This window comes from Malaya genurostris, chromosome 3, assembly GCF_030247185.1.
Source record: "Malaya genurostris strain Urasoe2022 chromosome 3, Malgen_1.1, whole genome shotgun sequence".
NCBI lineage: Eukaryota > Metazoa > Arthropoda > Insecta > Diptera > Culicidae > Malaya > Malaya genurostris.
The window spans coordinates 82,789,140-82,807,749 of NC_080572.1; the positions used below are offsets into that span (position 1 = coordinate 82,789,140).

At 35.8% G+C, this 18,610-nt stretch overlaps 1 protein-coding gene across 1 annotated transcript in view; it reads left to right on the plus strand.

The window, feature by feature from the left end:
- LOC131437578 (serum response factor homolog) overlaps positions 1-18,610 on the plus strand; it is a 549,631-nt gene that overhangs the window by 372,585 nt on the left and 158,436 nt on the right. The window lies entirely within an intron of this gene.

Genomic DNA, 18,610 nt, shown 5'->3' on the forward strand with positions numbered 1-18,610 from the left:
TCATGATCACTGTCCATGATATCGTGATTAAGAAATATGAATTATGAAAATTTAAAACCTTTTTCATGCGCAACTATCATGGTCATCATATGCGTTACAATTCTCATATAACTCATCTTTTCATAAATATAAATGAAGGATTCTTCAAGAAAGCTTTTATTCGAATCTTGAATAAGAATATAATCTATCCATTTTATAAACAATTTTGAGCCAAATTTACAGGAATTCTTCGTTTTCTTTTGCATTTTCACTCTACGAGACGGTATCAATTTTGTACACACTTTACTCTGTCGTTACGAAACCGGAAAATGCATCCCAACAAAAGTCAATAGAATAACAGTCTATGAGACCATAAAACCTTTCATTTGAGTCTAAATATGTGAAAATCTACTGATCCATCTCTTATGATGATATGTAATTGAAGTTTGACATTGTTTTCTACAAATTGAAACAATTTTGTGCCAACTTAAGAATTCTTCCTTGTAAACATGACGGGTTGCAATATCACACTCATACCTATGAGAACATAATACCTTTCATTTGAATCTAACTTTTTTCAGTCGTTTCCAAAAAATTGAAATGATTTCCGGTAGTACATGATCACTTTTTTTCGTCACTTCCGGAACTGGGACCGAAGATCCGGTATACCCAAAATTAATGTATTTAGTCATCAACTAACACAGTCTGTTCAATTGAAGAATTATATGGCTAGTTGAAAGAATTTCGCTCGATTTTTCAGTGCTTTCACGTTCTTGAAAACATTTTTTTTACTTATCAGCGTACAATTCGGGAACCGGAAATCGTATCTGGATGAAAATTGATAGGGTTGTATGGAATCGTAAGACCTTTCATTTAAACTTAAATATGTGAAAATTTATTGAGCGATCTTTGAGAAAATCGAGAGCACTTTTTCTTATTTTATTAATTTTTTTTTAGTTTGATCGTAGTAAAATTCAAAAGCAAGCTAATTAAATGATAAGTTTGTGAAAATTCGTCCCGCCATCTTCGGGAGATCGAGTGCACATTTAGGTTACATACACACACACACAAAGATTTATCAGCTCAAACGTTATTGATTGGTTTGATGTTTACTTTGTGAGTAGCACTAATTTTCTTTGTCAAATTTTTGACAATATGTATATGCTAAAATGGGTGAGAGAGTTCCATATCTTTATTCATAAAGAATACAATGCTCGTCAAGTTCTCTGTTTTTGTAAAATGTACTTTGATCTAGAAATCTAGCTATTATATTTCTGATTGTAAGTTCGTATGTATTGGTGGGAGGTGCAAAAATACGGTTCGGTGTTTATATACAACACACACTATAGTTACTATGTTCAATCTGATAAACTAATTCGATGGTCCCGCGGCGGAGGGGCCAAGCTGCGGGTGACGGTTTCTCTTTGGTTGCTTTTTCTTTAACGATTTACCTGATTAATTTTATATATGACGCCTTACTCTTCACAAAATATTTCAGTTAAATCCACAAGAAATTGAAGTACTGGCTCCGTAATAGTCAAAAGAGAAAGTAAACAGAGAGAGGCTCTCATTTATGGTTGGGTCCCTTTGTCGTGGGACTATCGAATTAGGTTTTGCACGATGACGACACAAATGAACTGCCGATGAATCAAGTTCATCTTTGACAATTGCCGTGTACTTGTTTTGTTTTGCGACTGCAAGTTAAAAATTAAAAAAATGACGAAAAAGTGCCTGTTAAAAACGTATTCCACAGTGAAAATAACTAAAAAGATTGCCCTGTATATGTTTCCAGCATAAAGGAGCGATATATGTATTAATCTGTTGAGTGTGAGGCGACTTTCAATTTTTACATTCGAACGATGAACTTCGAATGAACTTTTAAACAGTAAACAAGTACACGTCGACTGTCAGAAAAAGTTCATTCTGTTCATTTTTGTGAGGTTATGTCATGTTCGTGCAAAACCTAATTAGGTTTTTTATCGTGACGACACAAATGAACAGGTTTTCATCCTTGACAGTTCAGCGGTACTGTTTACAAACAAGCTTAAACAAAAATCGAAGAGCACATCTAAAACAATCATCTTTACACTTTGCAACTAGTCTCTTTTATTTAATAAATATTAAAAACGAACCGTATCCAATCGTGAACAAATGTTTTAAAACTTTATTTAGGCGATACGAACCGTAAATGGTCTGATCCAATTTGTCAATAAACAAACAAAAGAAATTTCTGTTTACAAACAGTACTGCTGGACTGTCAAAAAGTGTTCATCCGATTGAGGTTAGCAGTGACGGTAAAAAACCTAATTGTCGAACAAGGAATGAGTGAAGTTCACTTAAAACAAGATGAGACGAAAGTTGATTCATGGACAGTGCAGACAAATTCTTTCACACATTCATGTCATTTTATTGCATAAAAATTCTTATAATTACCGTTCTACTAGCAAACATTTCGTACTAAAAAAATCATAAATCATTCAATTTATTGAAGATGTTATTATATTCTAACAAACCTAGCCGTGGACCTACAATAAGAGTGAAATCGTTTGTTTTGATATAATATTTCATTTGACTACTTTATCTAACAATGACGCCAACACTGCGAAAACGATGAGCCCTGTAGTAAAAAAAAAGAGTACAAGTCGCACCCGAGACCAGACAATAGAGCCGCAATGCAAGTTGTCTCATCTTGTTTAGGGTTTTTACAGGAGGCAGTTTTATTGTCAATGTTGGGCAGAGATGCCAGGTCTGCAGATTTGTCTGTATATTTGCAGATTTCGTATAGTTTTTTGCAGACTCCTGAAAATCGAGTTGCTCGTAGACTTTCGACAAAATTTACCAATACCAAAAAAATTGCCCTCGGTTCTATATTAACATATTGATTGATTAGAGCTTAATGCATTGATGCAGTATTGTACGACATTTCATCGATGCAGTATTGTACGACATAGTACATAATAATGTACTAGTTTGAAAATAAATAATAAATATATTATATTATATTATATTATATTATATTATATTATATTATATTATATTATATTATATTATATTATATTATATTATATTATATTATATTATATTATATTATATTATATTATATTATATTGTGTTATATTGTATTATGTTAAATTGTATTACATTATATTGCACCGTATTTATAATATAGTTCAGTTCAGTTTTCTTGAATTGATAGCTTTTCAGTCGGAGGCTGATTCGTCTATGTTGTATTATAGTATGTTATATTTTATTGTATATTTTTGAAATACATTATATTATGTTGCATTATATTATATTATTATATTATACTATATTATATTAAATTATATGGTAGTACATTGTATTATATTATATTGATATAATGTTTTTATCATGGGGACGTAATGGGAGGGAACACCAGAGCATCGGACGAATTGATAACTGAACGAGGGATTGTGGATAGCCAGCCCAAGTCACTTGAAGGAATTTCGTTTCCTTCTGAAGGTTTGACATCAGTCTGACGCGCCCTTCTCAAACAAACCATCAGCGGGTTCATGCATGTAATAGCGATATGCTTCATTCATGCACTGGATATTAAGGTTGGAAAAGCATCTTTTATTCCCGCGGAATACGTGTAAGTCACTCTGCTGCCATATCCGCCCAACCCTTTTTGTTCGCTTTTCGATAACAGCTGTAGTAAGAAGGTGGATGTGTGAACCGTATCGGGGCTACTGTAAGTCTACTCGCATCCACTGGCAAGACCTAGAACTGATGGTGGCTTCATTTCACATCACATCACATCACTGACCGTCAGCAGACGAAACAAATTCATTTGACATTTGCTGCCATTTTCAAGTGAAGCTCCCAGAATTCATCGTCAGTTGAATAATCCTACCTAGTTATTTGAAGTTTTGTTTGCTCAGTTTCATGTGTCAAGCAGTCTAGTTGCTTCATTGTTTTCACTGTTGGTAGTGAGTAAGTTCGAATGATTAGAATTATAAATGGGGTAAAGTATTAAAAATGAAAACTGAAGGAGGAAACTATTATTTTATGTGTATTCTGTAATTGATATTACAGCTGTCTGGTTTGTCTTTCATCTATTATCTTGAACCAATTCGAATGTTTACATGAACCTCATTTAAAGGTCGCTCTCACACTATTGAAAGAGATATTTTGTTATTTCAAGAGATCAACTGACGGTGGTTAAACTGAGCTTTGTTTTGAAGAGAATCGTTCGAAGAACTAAATGCTGCCCGTTCGGTACGTCAGCGAACGTTGTGTGTGTGTCAAAGTGTGCAGTTTACTGCAGTAGAGAGATCGTCAGTGTGTTTCACATTCCGTTTCAATTGAATTGAATGAAGTTTTACTGCACTGGATGGCACTGATGGACTCGTGTGAAGAGTTGCTAGAGTGCGTTCTTTAATCTGATAAAAGCCATCCTTGTTGGTATGTTTGGGGACCGTTCATTTGGATTTTAGTTAATGATAATGGATGTGATAGGATTGGAACAATGTTAAAAATTAACTGTGATATAGTTTTTTCTATGTTGAATTTACTATCTAATTTATTACAACTTGTGTTATAAATCCCTGCTTTCGGACTTCTGTAGTTATATCAAATTCAATAATAATTGTGATACAAACGTTTCAAAATCTGTTACGATTTTGTTCCCGCTAGTGTCTTTTTTGTTATGATTTTTGTTATTTTAACAGCCAGCCAAAAATATTTCAAAGTTTGTTACAAAATATTTCTGAAACAAATTACTCCAGTTGTTATAATTCTGTTATTTCCATCTGAACGGGTACAGTATACCAGCAATGATTTTGATACATTGTAAAGCATCTTCACACAAATCGGTACAAAAACAATATCGTTGGCTTAGTACCAGTTAGATCCGGAAAATATAGAGTGTCACTTTCATGGACCTGGGAAAAGGACAATTCAAGAGAAATCGAATGTGTACACACACTGACGATCACTCCACTGCAAGTAAACTTCACATTCTAACACACAACCTTCGCTGTCGCACCGAATGGGAATTATCTCGTCCTTCGTTCGTTTCTGTTTCTACCGAAGTTCAGTTTAACCACCGTCAGTTTAGCTCTTGAATAACAAAATATCTCTTACAATTGAATGAGAGAGCGGCCTTCAAGTGCGGTTTATGTAAACATTCGAATTGGTTCAAGATAATTGATGAAAGGTAAACAAGTCATGATAACTGATATATCAATTACAACACATTTCGAACAGTGGAAATTATAGATTTAAACTTGCTGGTGATAATCGAAAACTCAAATGACAACCGCGACCCTCTATTTATCACTATGATCAGAGAGAGTTTTGGTTATCGAGTTGATGCTTATGCCTATTCATTCGCACTTGCTCACTACCCACAGTGAAGACATGGAAGACAATGAAACAGGTAGACTACTTGGCACTACAAGCGAAACTTCTAGTAACTAGGTACAGTTATTCAATTGACAATGAATTCTAGGAGCTTCGACAACATAATAAAATGAATGAGTAGAGATATGCTGAAAGTCAACGGCTATAAATTTCATTTTCATCGAATAATATTCATTTAGGGGTTTTGTTCGTTTGTGCAAAAATCACATATTTTGTTTCTATTTCTTCGCGTTTCTCCTTCGGCTCATCACTGCTTAAGAGGCGGGTAGGGTCTAACACTTTTGAACAATCATTTATTATTTTCTTTGCATTTTCTTATAGTAAAACATTTCAAGAATATTCTGTGAAATTTTCAAGCCAATCGGAATAAAACTCACCAAGTTATGGGCTTTTATCTATGCTTATCTCATACTGCGAAAAAGTAACAGCTCGGCACACAGGCCCAAGATTTCTGCTTCGATTGACTTAAAAACTTGACAAAACATTCTTGAAATGTTTCACTGTAACAGATTATAAAAGAAAAAATATGATCTTTCGAAAATGTTAGACCCTAGGGGCTCACTAGAATAATAAATTGTTTCCATTGATTTTATAGACAAAAAACTTTAAACACGTTTTTCTCGAAAGCAGGTTTTGAAAGTCCGTGTCCATCGTTACTCCAAAACTATTGCACCAGCTTTTTCAAATTTTGCACACATTTTATACAAAAACCAGACCCCAACGTTTCCCTTTTCGTTGTTTGTTATTTGGGGAAGGTTTAACAGCTACAAAATGGCGGATTTTTTTGTGAAAATTCGAAGTTTTCACTTTGAACAACCACCAAAAATTAAAAAAAAATTAAAAAAATCAAACAGGAACGTTGGGGTCTAGAAAAACATCTGCTCTAATTATGCTGCATTCATTTGTTCACTTCTGATTAGTCTGCGCTGAGATACAGTGGACACCGCAAATCATGATTTTTAAGAAGCGTCCTCAAAAATACCTCTCCACCGACTTATTTCTCAATATTTAACCACGAAAAAATTACAAAATGTTGTTCGAATGATGCTTTTTATCATGCAAGACATTGGAAGTTTAGGCGGTTTAAGTTGAACTGCTAGGCACGAGATGGCAGTTCAACTGCTTTAAGCACTGATGAACCGAAGGCGAAACTCGAAGAAATAGTAATAATATTCTATTTGAATGAAGCTTTACCGCATTGGTTGATGGTTCCGGTCATTATCTACAGCTTTCTGAATTCGCCGAGCCAGCAGATCGCCTGCCACAATAAGTACTTCTTGACGAATTTGATAAAAATTTTCTTCCAGAAAATTTCCGGAACGTCCAGGCTGGGAATCCAATTGGCGTATGTTGTTATGTACATTTCGTCGTCCATGACGGTGCAGTTCAGCTGCACCAACCACTCGCAGTAAAGTTTATTGGTGCTGCTTTTGATGACCGTATTCTTTTTATTGGTTCGGCTAGACCCCTTCGTTATCTTAAAGACATGAAGTTTGATTCGCAGGGTGATTCAGACGGTACAATTGAGCTTCTTGTCCAATCGAAAGGATTAGATCGAATCGAAAGGTTTAGATTGCGCTAACCGTTTTTGTTGGAGGAGTCAACAAGAAGAGGACTTAAGAATAAAGTCAAGATACTACATTCCGATACAGAACTTTACCCCCAGTACCAGTGCTACGATCCTATGGATACTAAGAATCCTTCCATGTCAGGACTCTAGCATACGACATCTGGCTAATTAAACCAGCGCTTTGTACTCCAATCCGCCGAACCTGGAATAGAAAAAATTAAAAAATTACAAATGAAAATTTAACACCACAATTTACAGCTCAAAACACCCCAACCAATGTCACAAACCCATAGCAGCTGTCGTGTGAACATTTAACCTGCTTCGAAGAACAACCTGCAACCGAAAGTCGCGAGATATGAAAAAATTGATTATACCTTTCGTGCTTTATTAATATTAACCTTCGATTTCTTTATCACAACAACAAAAAATAGCGCCAACAATCAACATCAAGCCCACAGTCCACCCGTTCGCAGCCAGTCCAGTTGTTCGCCAATCCACGAAGCAGCGACGAAAAGAATTATTATCATTATGAAGTTAAATATTTTAATACTTAATCATAATCTTTCGATCGAGCGCGACTACCGAGAGTCGCTTGCTCTGTCGATGCAACTGCGCGTGCAGGAATAAAAAATACAAAACCCGCCAGACCGACCAATCCAAACTCCTCCCGGGGCCATTCGCAGCTTTGCTGAATGAACGGTCCTATTCTTGCGGGCAGGCAGGTTCGTCCTAATCTTTTATCGCGACGATCTGTCGATGATGGAGGTTGTGATGGTGGTTGTGGTGGCGGCGTTGCTTATTGATTTGTTGTTTATTTATTACCTGTCTCGTTGCCATTCCCTGCCAGGCGTCCGGCCGAACACGATCCGATGCAGTGCGTACGACATGCCTCCGCCTCCGAACATTAAAGGGGCTCTAACGAGCAAGGCTTGCCCGAGATATGATCACATGGCGCTGCACGGCTGCTGCCGTGTCGAATATATCGGACTGATCAAATTCGGTGGAATCAGGTTGGAAATTGACTTTCAATATAACCACTGCTAGTACAGACTGACTAGGGGTGCTTACATTTATGCAGACAAATGCTGCCCGGTTGATAGTTCGAAGGCTTCGGGGGCTGTCGCAGGCGAAATTTACACGAGTCGTTCCGCTAACTGGTGAGGGGTGTTAGGTTGATTTATGACTAGGACTAGATCGGTAAAGCTCTGCTAACTCTGCTGTGAGCGGGCAAGTAGCGTTTGACGATTGAGTGACATGTCATTGTTTCATCGTTTCTGAGGTAGATTAATTTTACTGTGAGTACAGTGTGAACTGGATCCAAAACACGACTGTAATTTTAATCAGTTCCGTGATTTTCAAGTTAATTTATATAATAAGCTAGGTATTAATCTCCTTACCCAACTGTCATTATCCTTTCGATCATTATCAGTGGTTGGCCACAATTTTCCTCCGAAAAAAAAACCGACCGAATTGTGCTGCCCATCAATAGTCGTCTCATCAGGAGAAAAGAGCTCGTAAATAAGAGATACTTTCCCCGTTTAATGAAGTACAACATCAGCGGGAGCATCTTCCTGTGGTTTCTCGTACATACTTCAATGTATCATACCGGGCCGCGCCACTCGCCGCGCATTCCAGTCGGCAGATGAAAATAATAGTGGTAATAACTGGAAGCCATTGAAAGTCGATTTTTTTGTTGTTGTTGTTGTTGTTTCTGTTGTTCGAAACCGTACAATAAACTCATTAAATGATCCTTCCCCGCGGTCTTCCTGTGACACCCATTAGTGGTGCGGTTTCAGTGAAAATCGCCAGCTGAATGGTTACCGCCAAATAAACGAGCCTCGAAATCGGGAACAATATAATTTTCTGTCGATCCGAAGATGCCGAAGACTTATTGTTCACCGTAGAAATAAATAGAGTACCGAGGGGCTCCATCCGAATCCGAAAGCTATTCAGTTTGGAAATTTATATTGAAAGCAATTTAGACTGTTACTGGTTATCAGCAAAAACGGAAACGACTCTCGAGAATATTCTTGTTCAAGCCACATTAAAAATGAGATATAAAAATTGTTGAGCAGTTACACCGGAAATTACAATTTATTTCTTAAATTTAATTTTGGTATTTTAAGACAATTTTCGTCAGTTCACTTTTCACTTTGGCTCTAGCCTTACTTTTGAGAAGATCCTATGCAAAAATTGGAAATTATCGATAGTTGGTCCGATTGATTTGATGTCTTCGGTAATTACTGCGGCTATGTAGAAAAGTACACATTTCGAAAAAAGCTGATGTATTTTCAACTAGCTGACCCGTCGAACTTCATCTCGCCCAAAAATTAAACTTGTTCGAATTTATGTTTTCGGACAGCAGAATTGTCAAACGACTAAGTGGTTAACGCCACTATCCATTATTTTTCTAATTATTTAACCAACAATTAACGGATCTCGACACACATTCGCTCAAAAAAAGAATATTACAGAAAAATTAAAGTGACGATGTGAAATACTTCTGTTGAGCAAAAATTGAGCAAATGCACAGATTGTCATCTCATCTTTTGAGTCAATGCACTGAACAGAGATCTCTCTCTAATGGCTTCGACATAATAGGCATTTTTTCTTTTTGTATGTGATTCTTGCTTCCGGTAATCGATTAAAAAGCTCATTTTCTCTTCTAGAGTTTTTCTTTCGATAGAGTAGGCTATATTTACAATTTGTATTTAGTCCAAGTAACCAAAAGTTCGTAAAAAAGATTTGGCTTAAGCAGCATACATAGCATTCTGAACAGTCCGTTTTTTTTAGGAATTATCAAAAGGAGAGTCGCTTAACACAAACTATATTGTTCCTCTAAAAACACGTGATATACTCTGTGCCCCATCAAACAGCTGGAAACACTGTTTGGACACAGCTAGTTTACGTCAATATATCTAAATTTAATTTTATGGCAAAACTTACTTCAAGCAGCAAAAAGAGAAAAAAGTTTAATTCACTTGTGTTTATTTTACCGTTGGCATAACAATGATTATCAGAACAGGCGATTCGATGAAAACAGCTACTTGTCAAAATTGAAGCCTTTGTGTGCCGCAACTGTGCAACTGTATGAAACCGAAAATGCCAATATTGATCAATGCTCCTCTGTCTCCATTGAACATAATTCATCAACTGGTAAATTATATCAGAACATTTTCTCCTGCCTGCAGTGGGTTTCCTAGAGCAGTCATATGCATTTCGTCATTTAGTCATTTGGAAAACAATAATTTAGATACCCATTCAAGCACGAAGCACGTGGCTTGGAATGACGAATCACATGGATCAAGTATGCATGTCAAATCTCTACACAAAACAACTCGTAGCGCGCCAAATGATTTTTTCATCAATCTAGTATTCTTATCTTCGACCACCAAACACTTAAGGGGTTACACCACTGTACAAAACCTGTTTTAATCCACCTAGTGGTGTAATGATGCCTTTCTCATATCAATTTTGTATGGGACTACAAGACCTTTCATTTGAATCTAAGTTTGTGAAATTCGGTTTAGTCATCTCTGAGAAAAGTTAGTACACTTATTTTCACAGTTTATTGCACATTTTACCCCATGATTCCGGAACCGGAAGTCGGATCCAAATAAGATTCAGAAATTTTGTATGGGACCACAAGACCTTCCATTTGAATATAAGTTTGTGAAAATCGGTTCAGCCATCTCGGAGAAAAGTTAGTGCAATAAAACGTTACATTCACACATACGCACACACACACATACACACACAGACATTTTGCGTACTCGACGAACTGAGTCGAATGGTATATGACACTCGGCCCTCCGGGCCTCGGTTCAAAAGTCGGTTTTCACAGTGATTGCATAACCTTTTTATATGAGAAAGGTAGAAATGATCAGTTTTAAAAATTGAAAAACAAAATGGCGGCTTGGCGGAATTTCCGCGAAAGTGCTGCATTTTGACGGCCGGAAATTCAGCTGCCGCAATTTTCGATCTAAAACAGAAAACAAAACATTTTCTAATTTCATATTACAGTTTGCAAAGAGGTACGTAGGTGTTTTTTAATGAATCGATTTTCTGTAAAATAAAATCGCATTTTTTCATCACAAAATTGTTCATAAAAAAAATTTTCACAATTTTCAAAAACCCCTACGTACCTCTGTGGAGATAACTATCGAGAATATTCTGTAAAATTTTTGAATCGATTGGTCAAGATTTACTTGACTTATGTTTTCGGTCAACTCAAAAAAACGTAGTTCTGAGATAAACGGAATTATAAATGGAACATCAATCAGTTTTAGTAGGTTATCAATAAGAATTTTAAGGTCACGGAAGAAAAAAAGAAACTGCGATGGTGCGTGTCCTCGATTTTCTACAATTTTCAAAATTAAATTGTACTTATAACAACGAGTTTGCATTAAATTCTTCGATGAAAACGGATTCAATGGTACGACGACAACACAAATGTTAGAAGAGTGTTTCAGCAACGATGCTCTGGAGAAAATAGTCGTTTATCAGTGGCACGAACGTTTCAGAAATAGCCGAGAGTCAGTGAACGATGATGAGAGAAGCGGTAGGCCATCGACTTCGAAAACTGACGACAACATCAATAAAATCAAAGAATGGATGACCATAAACTGCAAATTGACTATTAGGAGTATTTTTTTTGGAGGCTATGAGACGTTTGCGTGAAGTAATTCGCCAAAAAAGACCAGATTTGTCATACAATACCATCGTTATCCGTGAACCTTTGGCTGAAAAAGAAACGAATACCATTCACAAACCACCGAATTTACCTGATTTGGCTCCCTGAGACTTTTTCCTATTCGGTTGGCTCAAGAAAACTCTCCGTGGAACGCGTGGTTTAGTCATCACTGTATTTTCGGAACCGGAAGTCGAATTTGAATAAAATTGGCGAACTTTATAGGACACCATGAGACCGTCCATGTAAATCTCAGTCGTTTCTGAGAAAATTGAGTTCAAAAAATGTTGCATCCGTACACACATACAAACATATGCTGATCTCGATCAATTGATTCGAATAATATATGACACTAAGTTCAAAAATCGGTTTTCACAGTAATTTCAAAAAATAAAAGAAAGGTAAAAATGATTCAAATTTCTACCCACTTCAGGGTGGCAAGTGACCGAAAAATCGGGAAAAATATTACTCCCTCACCTATGAGTAACAGTAATTTTTGTTAGCATAATGACTTTTTTTTCAACAATTGAAAAGTAGGAGACAATACCAAATTTTGCGTTCGAGCGAAATGTTCAGTACAAGAAAAATAAGGATAATTTGGATGCTTCTGTTGGATTTTTAACAAAGTTTTGAATAAGTATTCAACACACCTGCAAAATTTATGGCGAAATCTCAATTCAATTTTTAATTAAATTGTTGAAAATAGTTTCTGAAGACCAGTATAGAATCATAGAAAGATTTTGAAAATGGATTGATTTGTTCAGTGAATCTATGTTCAATTTTCTTTGTAAAGGTCCTCAACTATTCCATAGTACGATCACAAGAACGAGGATATTGATGTAGATGCGGGTGAATTGAATTTAATTCGAGCTTTTGGAACTTCCATAAAGTAATGATTTCAATTATATACGGCTATATCTATATTTCCCAAAACAATTCCCAGAGTTTACATTCGATAGTATTATAGTCGATTAGATCTAAGCTGGTAGAATATATAACTAATTACACTAATCATTGCTTAATTTGAAACCCTGAATGTTATTGATTGATCTGCTAGAATCAGATGAATTGTAGAAAGATTTCTCATAGAAGATAAATTAGTTAAGCTAATGGAAATAAAACTGGTTTAAAACCAGCGGAGAGTACATTATGAAGAACTCGTACTTTCTGGTTACTCTACGAGCATTTAGAATCCTATTAGGAAAAAAACAGATCGATATATTGTGCATTTTATCAGCTATCATTTGATTTATTTGCTAATCAACGCATTGAAATCGTAAACATTGTTTATTGACTAACAGATACATTTGAAAAATGGTGTTTTAAAAGAGAAAGTCGTGGCAGCCGAACGGTTTTGCGAATCTTAGGTATACGTACATCTAATGATTTTAAATTCAATTCTATTACATGAAAATTTCAAATTTTTGGTCTGGCAGGACTTTGTTAATAATTGGTTTTATGGTTTTCATCACAATCACAGCATGATAATTCATCTGAGGGTATCGTTCATTGAACAGATGTGCTTGCAAGCGACATAATTAAAACAGTATATTTCCATATAACAATTTATTGTACCATGACCGAAGCCCTGGCACTGACGATATTATGTTAGATTCGCTGTGCCATCATCAGTGTTGGTGATTGCCGATAATTTGGCAGAAAGCGGCTCGATATGTCTCTACATTGTATGCAACATTTTCAATCTGGTAGAAGATGCTACATGAACTCGCTGTCTCTCAATGCATGAACCGTGAGAGAATTTACCAAGAGAGAATCGCAAGTTGATAATTATCGCAGATAATTCAACTTGATGATTCTCATACTATGTCACAATATACAATATTTCAAAACCCTAGTCTGGAGCATTCACAGCTATTTTCCTAGAAACAACTTATACAAAGGTTATATGCACATAGTTAGAATAAGCGGCAATAGTAAAATGATTCTATCGCAATTATCCACTGCCCGTATAGAATCGGATCGCAAAACGAGAATAAACGACCGTTTGTTGCTTCAGAGAGAATCCCCACAGCAGCGTGCTAACCCGTGATGCTCAGACAGGTCATCGAGAGAAATTCGCTTTCGCACTGGTGTCCATTCTATGTTAAATGAATAATGCCGGTTTTTTGTTGCTGCGATGATATCCGTCTCTCTTTGATGGCACTGATTGAATCGTGTGAAGAGTTGGTAGAGAGCGTTCTTTGATACGATAAAAGCCATCCTTGGCCATCATGCCGTGTATAATTTTCCCGAAAATTTTTTTGAAAATAAGTTTACGATAACATTTGAATTAACTGAATTGTTATTCTATAATACGAAAGTGTTATCTAACGTAGTTATGAACAGCCTTTCGTTATCCAATAATCATTATCACAATCTTGAGCAATTGTGTGGAAATAAGTTGTGTTTCACTACGCTCTGAGTATTTCAATGGTCAGAACAATTTCTAAAACTGTTTTGCGGCTTTGCCTTCACGAAACATTTCTGAGCAACGCCGGGTAATTCAGCTAGTATGATATAAAGAAGAGCGTATTATTCAAAGGACTTGTTAGTTGATGCACGGAAAAACAATCACTTTGGCAATGCCGTTCGTCGATTTCTGAACCACAGACAATAACGGTCAAAACAACGACCGAAAATAATAGTCAGAACATTTAACATCTTTTTTTAACTAAACGCGAAAACTGTTAGAAAATCTGATATTTAACGTATCCCACCAGAAGGAAATCGTTGACCTCAAATGTATTTTTGATATCAAGTTCCTGAAGAAGGTCTTTCTGTGGCTGTCGATTAGCGAGATGAGAATGCCCAGGAGATCGTTAACTTCAGATAAACGTGGCACCAATGATCACCAACCTATCCAATGTCCTCAAGATGTGTGGTGCTACAACATTAATCTCGCAAGTAAAAATATAGAGGATTATTTGTGTAAAAGCAGCAAAAGTTTTGACAAAAATCTTTTCCTTGATCACGGTTATGGTTCCGGACAACTGCCAAAGGAGGCATTTTTGTAAAACGCTACATAGAATTAAAGGAATAATTGTTCCTTTAAAATTTATTTTTGCATTTTTGAATCGCCTAATGGAATTAGTCCTATTTTGATGCAGTTATTAAGTTGTTGCTTTTGAATAACCATTTTCGGAGTTTCCAAAAATTTTTGCTCGCAAGTTTTTTTTCAAAAGTAACAGCAAAAAGATAACATAATGTGATATCAATTGAAAAATTGATGAGCTGAGATCAAATTAAGATTTCAAAGCGATGTTGCTATCAAAATAAGATTTCAATTTGCTCTCGTTTTGATGTTTGACTTTGCTCGGGAAGCGTCCGTTTTTGGGATTGTTGTTCCTTATTGATTTATTTTCAATCATATGTGTGCAAAAAAAAATACAAACAGTCATGTGCACTCGGAAGAAATCGGTTACGTGTAACCAAAACCCCCGAATGACGTGAAAAAGGTTTCAAGCTTTTCTTATATGCACATGTTATAATGAATATTTTTTATTTATACATCAAAATGCCTGGAAAGTATTTGAATCCTCAATTAGCGTGCCTTTTACAAAGATCCTTTTTGGGATATCTGTTTAAAGTTTGAATTAAAAAATGTAAAAAAAAACTAAACAGAAACGATTTGAGCCTATTCTAAAAACCGGGAATTTTTATCTCAAAAAACCGCGAAAACCCGGTAAATTGAAATCGGCAATTCACTTACCATCTTTTTATACCAACATGAAACTGAACTAAAAGCTGCTTATGGGTGAATAAATTTTTCGAGCTCAAGTGGAATAGCTTTGTTAAATGTAACAACGACTTGTATTGATTTGAGAATACTTCAAGCAAAACTAAATTGTTTGAAGATAATTATGAAGTTATAAAAGCAAATAAACGTACGAAACCTCAAAAACTGCGTGGATTCGGTTCGACAAATTTAATCTGAACCTCCGCCAAAAATTCCATGGCGTGTTCCTACACGAAACATCGAAAAGTAAGAATCTAATAAAACATAAACTGCAAATCGTTTTTTATATCGATGTCATCATCATTCCGCACGTCCGAAACCGCGGCTACCATTCTCGCCCACTGCGCGCTGGAAACGATCGACCGGGGAAGCCTGGGATGATGTGAGCACTTTTCGATTGAAATGTACACCCGCATTGCGCCGCCCAACCAGACACTCTGTTCGAAACCGTATCGTAGTTAGTGCGCTGGCCGCAGAAGTTCGCTGACCGCCCAATATCGTCCGCGATTCGATTCGATTCGCTTCGGGATGACCGCGTAGTTTCTTCCTGAATTCCAAGTGTGATTTTCTCGTCAAATTTGATGGGGAGTTTTTCTGAAACTGTCCGGTTCGGTTTCTCCGAACAGGGCATCCCATAAAGACAACCCGGCATTGCTGGTTTGCTGTGAAATATATTGGTGTATGACAACAAGTGAAATCAAATTCATCGAACGAAATGTGCCGGTGTAATTAAATGTCGTAATTTATGGATAATATTTTATTCGTTTGACATATTTGCTGTGTTCTGGTGATTTGTGCGAAAATGTTTTCGATTTTTTTTTCTCGAATTTGCGAGATGGTTTTGTGCTACTTTGCACTTCGATCCTTTCACTGTTCGAAAGCTACTCAGTAAAAAATGCTGCTGACAATTGTATCCGAAATCGGAATCTCTTAAATGAAGATGCAAATTTTTTTGATTCTGAATAAATAATGATCGTAAATCTAGCATCGGTTTCAATACACTCATCTATAGATTTCGAAACGGACATTCCATAATTGAACAGAAGATGTGGCTCCAAAACTCAAGCGACATTCTCAATTATACACATTCAACATTTCATTTTACTCCATTTCAGTGTCCTAATAATAGCATTTTAACAAACCTGAAAATAAAGAAATCGGTTCGATCACCTTTTAGAAAATTGAGCCTATAAAATAAAGTGCAGTTTATCGGTTACGTAACCATTCCATCTTTGGAACCGGTCGCCATGAACCTTCCCAACTGACATTTGGATAAGTTTCGCAAACGGAAATGCGAGCTCCCCAAGTAGCACACGTTATTACACTTCAATGACAGTAACTTATATGAAACAAATTCATGGAACAAGTTGAAGACATTGCAACGTGCATTATAACTGCTATGTAACCTGAAAAGCGCAAGAGGCGGAGTTTGTGCTACTTACCGAGGGTTGCCAAAAAAGTTCTCAGTAACGAATATTTGATTTGATCCACCGCGCACATTAGTCACAATGAAACAGAAAATAGGTTTTGTCAAATTACAATTTGTTGATGTTTTTTTTTCCATTCAACATTTATGACCAAATGTAGGCATCCGATTATCATAACTAAAATATAGAAATCAATCTTGTTAAAACTCACTATATCTACTCAAAATCTATGTGCTATTCGATATTTATGGTAAAGTTGTTCATTGTACTTATTGAAAGCGTACGCGCCTTCTATATTTTGTGTTTTAGTACATCGACATACAAAATAATATTTATGTCATATGACATGGAGAGCTGAAAAGTCGAAATGTGTTCAGATAGTCTTTTTGTGATTAATATTAGTATTTGATATATCAAAGCTGAAACAGTTGACCAAACGCAATGAATAAAAATGCATTTTTTTAATTTATTGAACATTACATTCACTGGTCATAATAGTAGCCATTGGCATAAGTTTTTCTAAGCATACACTGCCGTGACAAAGCGTACAAATATTATCTCTGGTAGAGAGAATTTACTTCCCAAAACGAAACAAGCTTGCTTCGCTCATATACCGGAAAAAATGCGTATGAGCGCAGAATGAACTATACCAATATTCTTTGAACTGTATCATTTTTTACTTAGAAAATTAGGGAAAATGTACAGAAGCTTTCAACCGACACTGTATTTGTATCTCTTTGTTGCATCCCAACGAATACGGTAACCGATATAAAATCATTACATAACTTTGTCTTTTATTGTGTCACTTTTTCATTGTCAAGTTTTGTTACGGTGCCCAGTTGGTAACCAAAAACAGTCAATGCGAACATGTCGTAAGAGTTAGGTTACCGGAAAGTTACGTCTGAACTTATTGTAACTTAGTATTATGAGATGTGAGTTCGTAACATTATTATGACTTCATTGTCACCATCATAATACGACTTGTTTCGTCATGTATGTCATGCGACTATTATGCAGCATCTGTTTTATCATTTTATTTTTTTTTATGAACAAGTTACAGGTGCTACTTGGGTCCTTTAAAGAGTGTAGAAATTAGTTACGAAAACGTTTCTCCGCAACAGAGAAGTTATAAGTACGTGTGAAATTACTTATCAAACATATATTATGTTACAAATTAGAGCAACGAGGATCAACACGGCAGTGCAACAGAGATAGACAACAATTTCAAGGTAGAAGTTTTTTTTCCTTTTGATTGAGTACTGTGTAGTGTTGGTTTCATTTTTTATTTTAAAGTTTCATTAAAAATTTTAATGTGATGGATGAATCCATGGACGTAAATCCTAGCATGAATCCTATACCCCCACGAACGAAAAAATATCAGGAGAGCTCTTCTGGGCCTTGGATAGTCTTTTTTAGACGTAAATCAAAGCCATTCAACATTTTACAAATTTCTAAAGGTTTGACATCACGATTCTTCTCAATCAAAGAGATCATAAAAGTAAATACACCCAAACCTCCATTTACGAACCTTATATATGTATGTATGTATGCTTACACACTTACTCGTTTGCGTATATGTGTATATATTTAAACATATAAAGGATCGCTTTTACATCACCAATATTTATATGTATTAAGAAATACAAATATTTGCACACATGTGTACATATATTAATACATATATACATATATAAGTTACGTAAATGGAGGTTTGGGTGTAATGATAAAATTCGTGTTGTAGTAAATAATTTGAAACAAGCGAATGATATTGTCTCTTCGGAACATTTCACTAGAGAGTATAAAGTTTACATACCCTCCAAAGA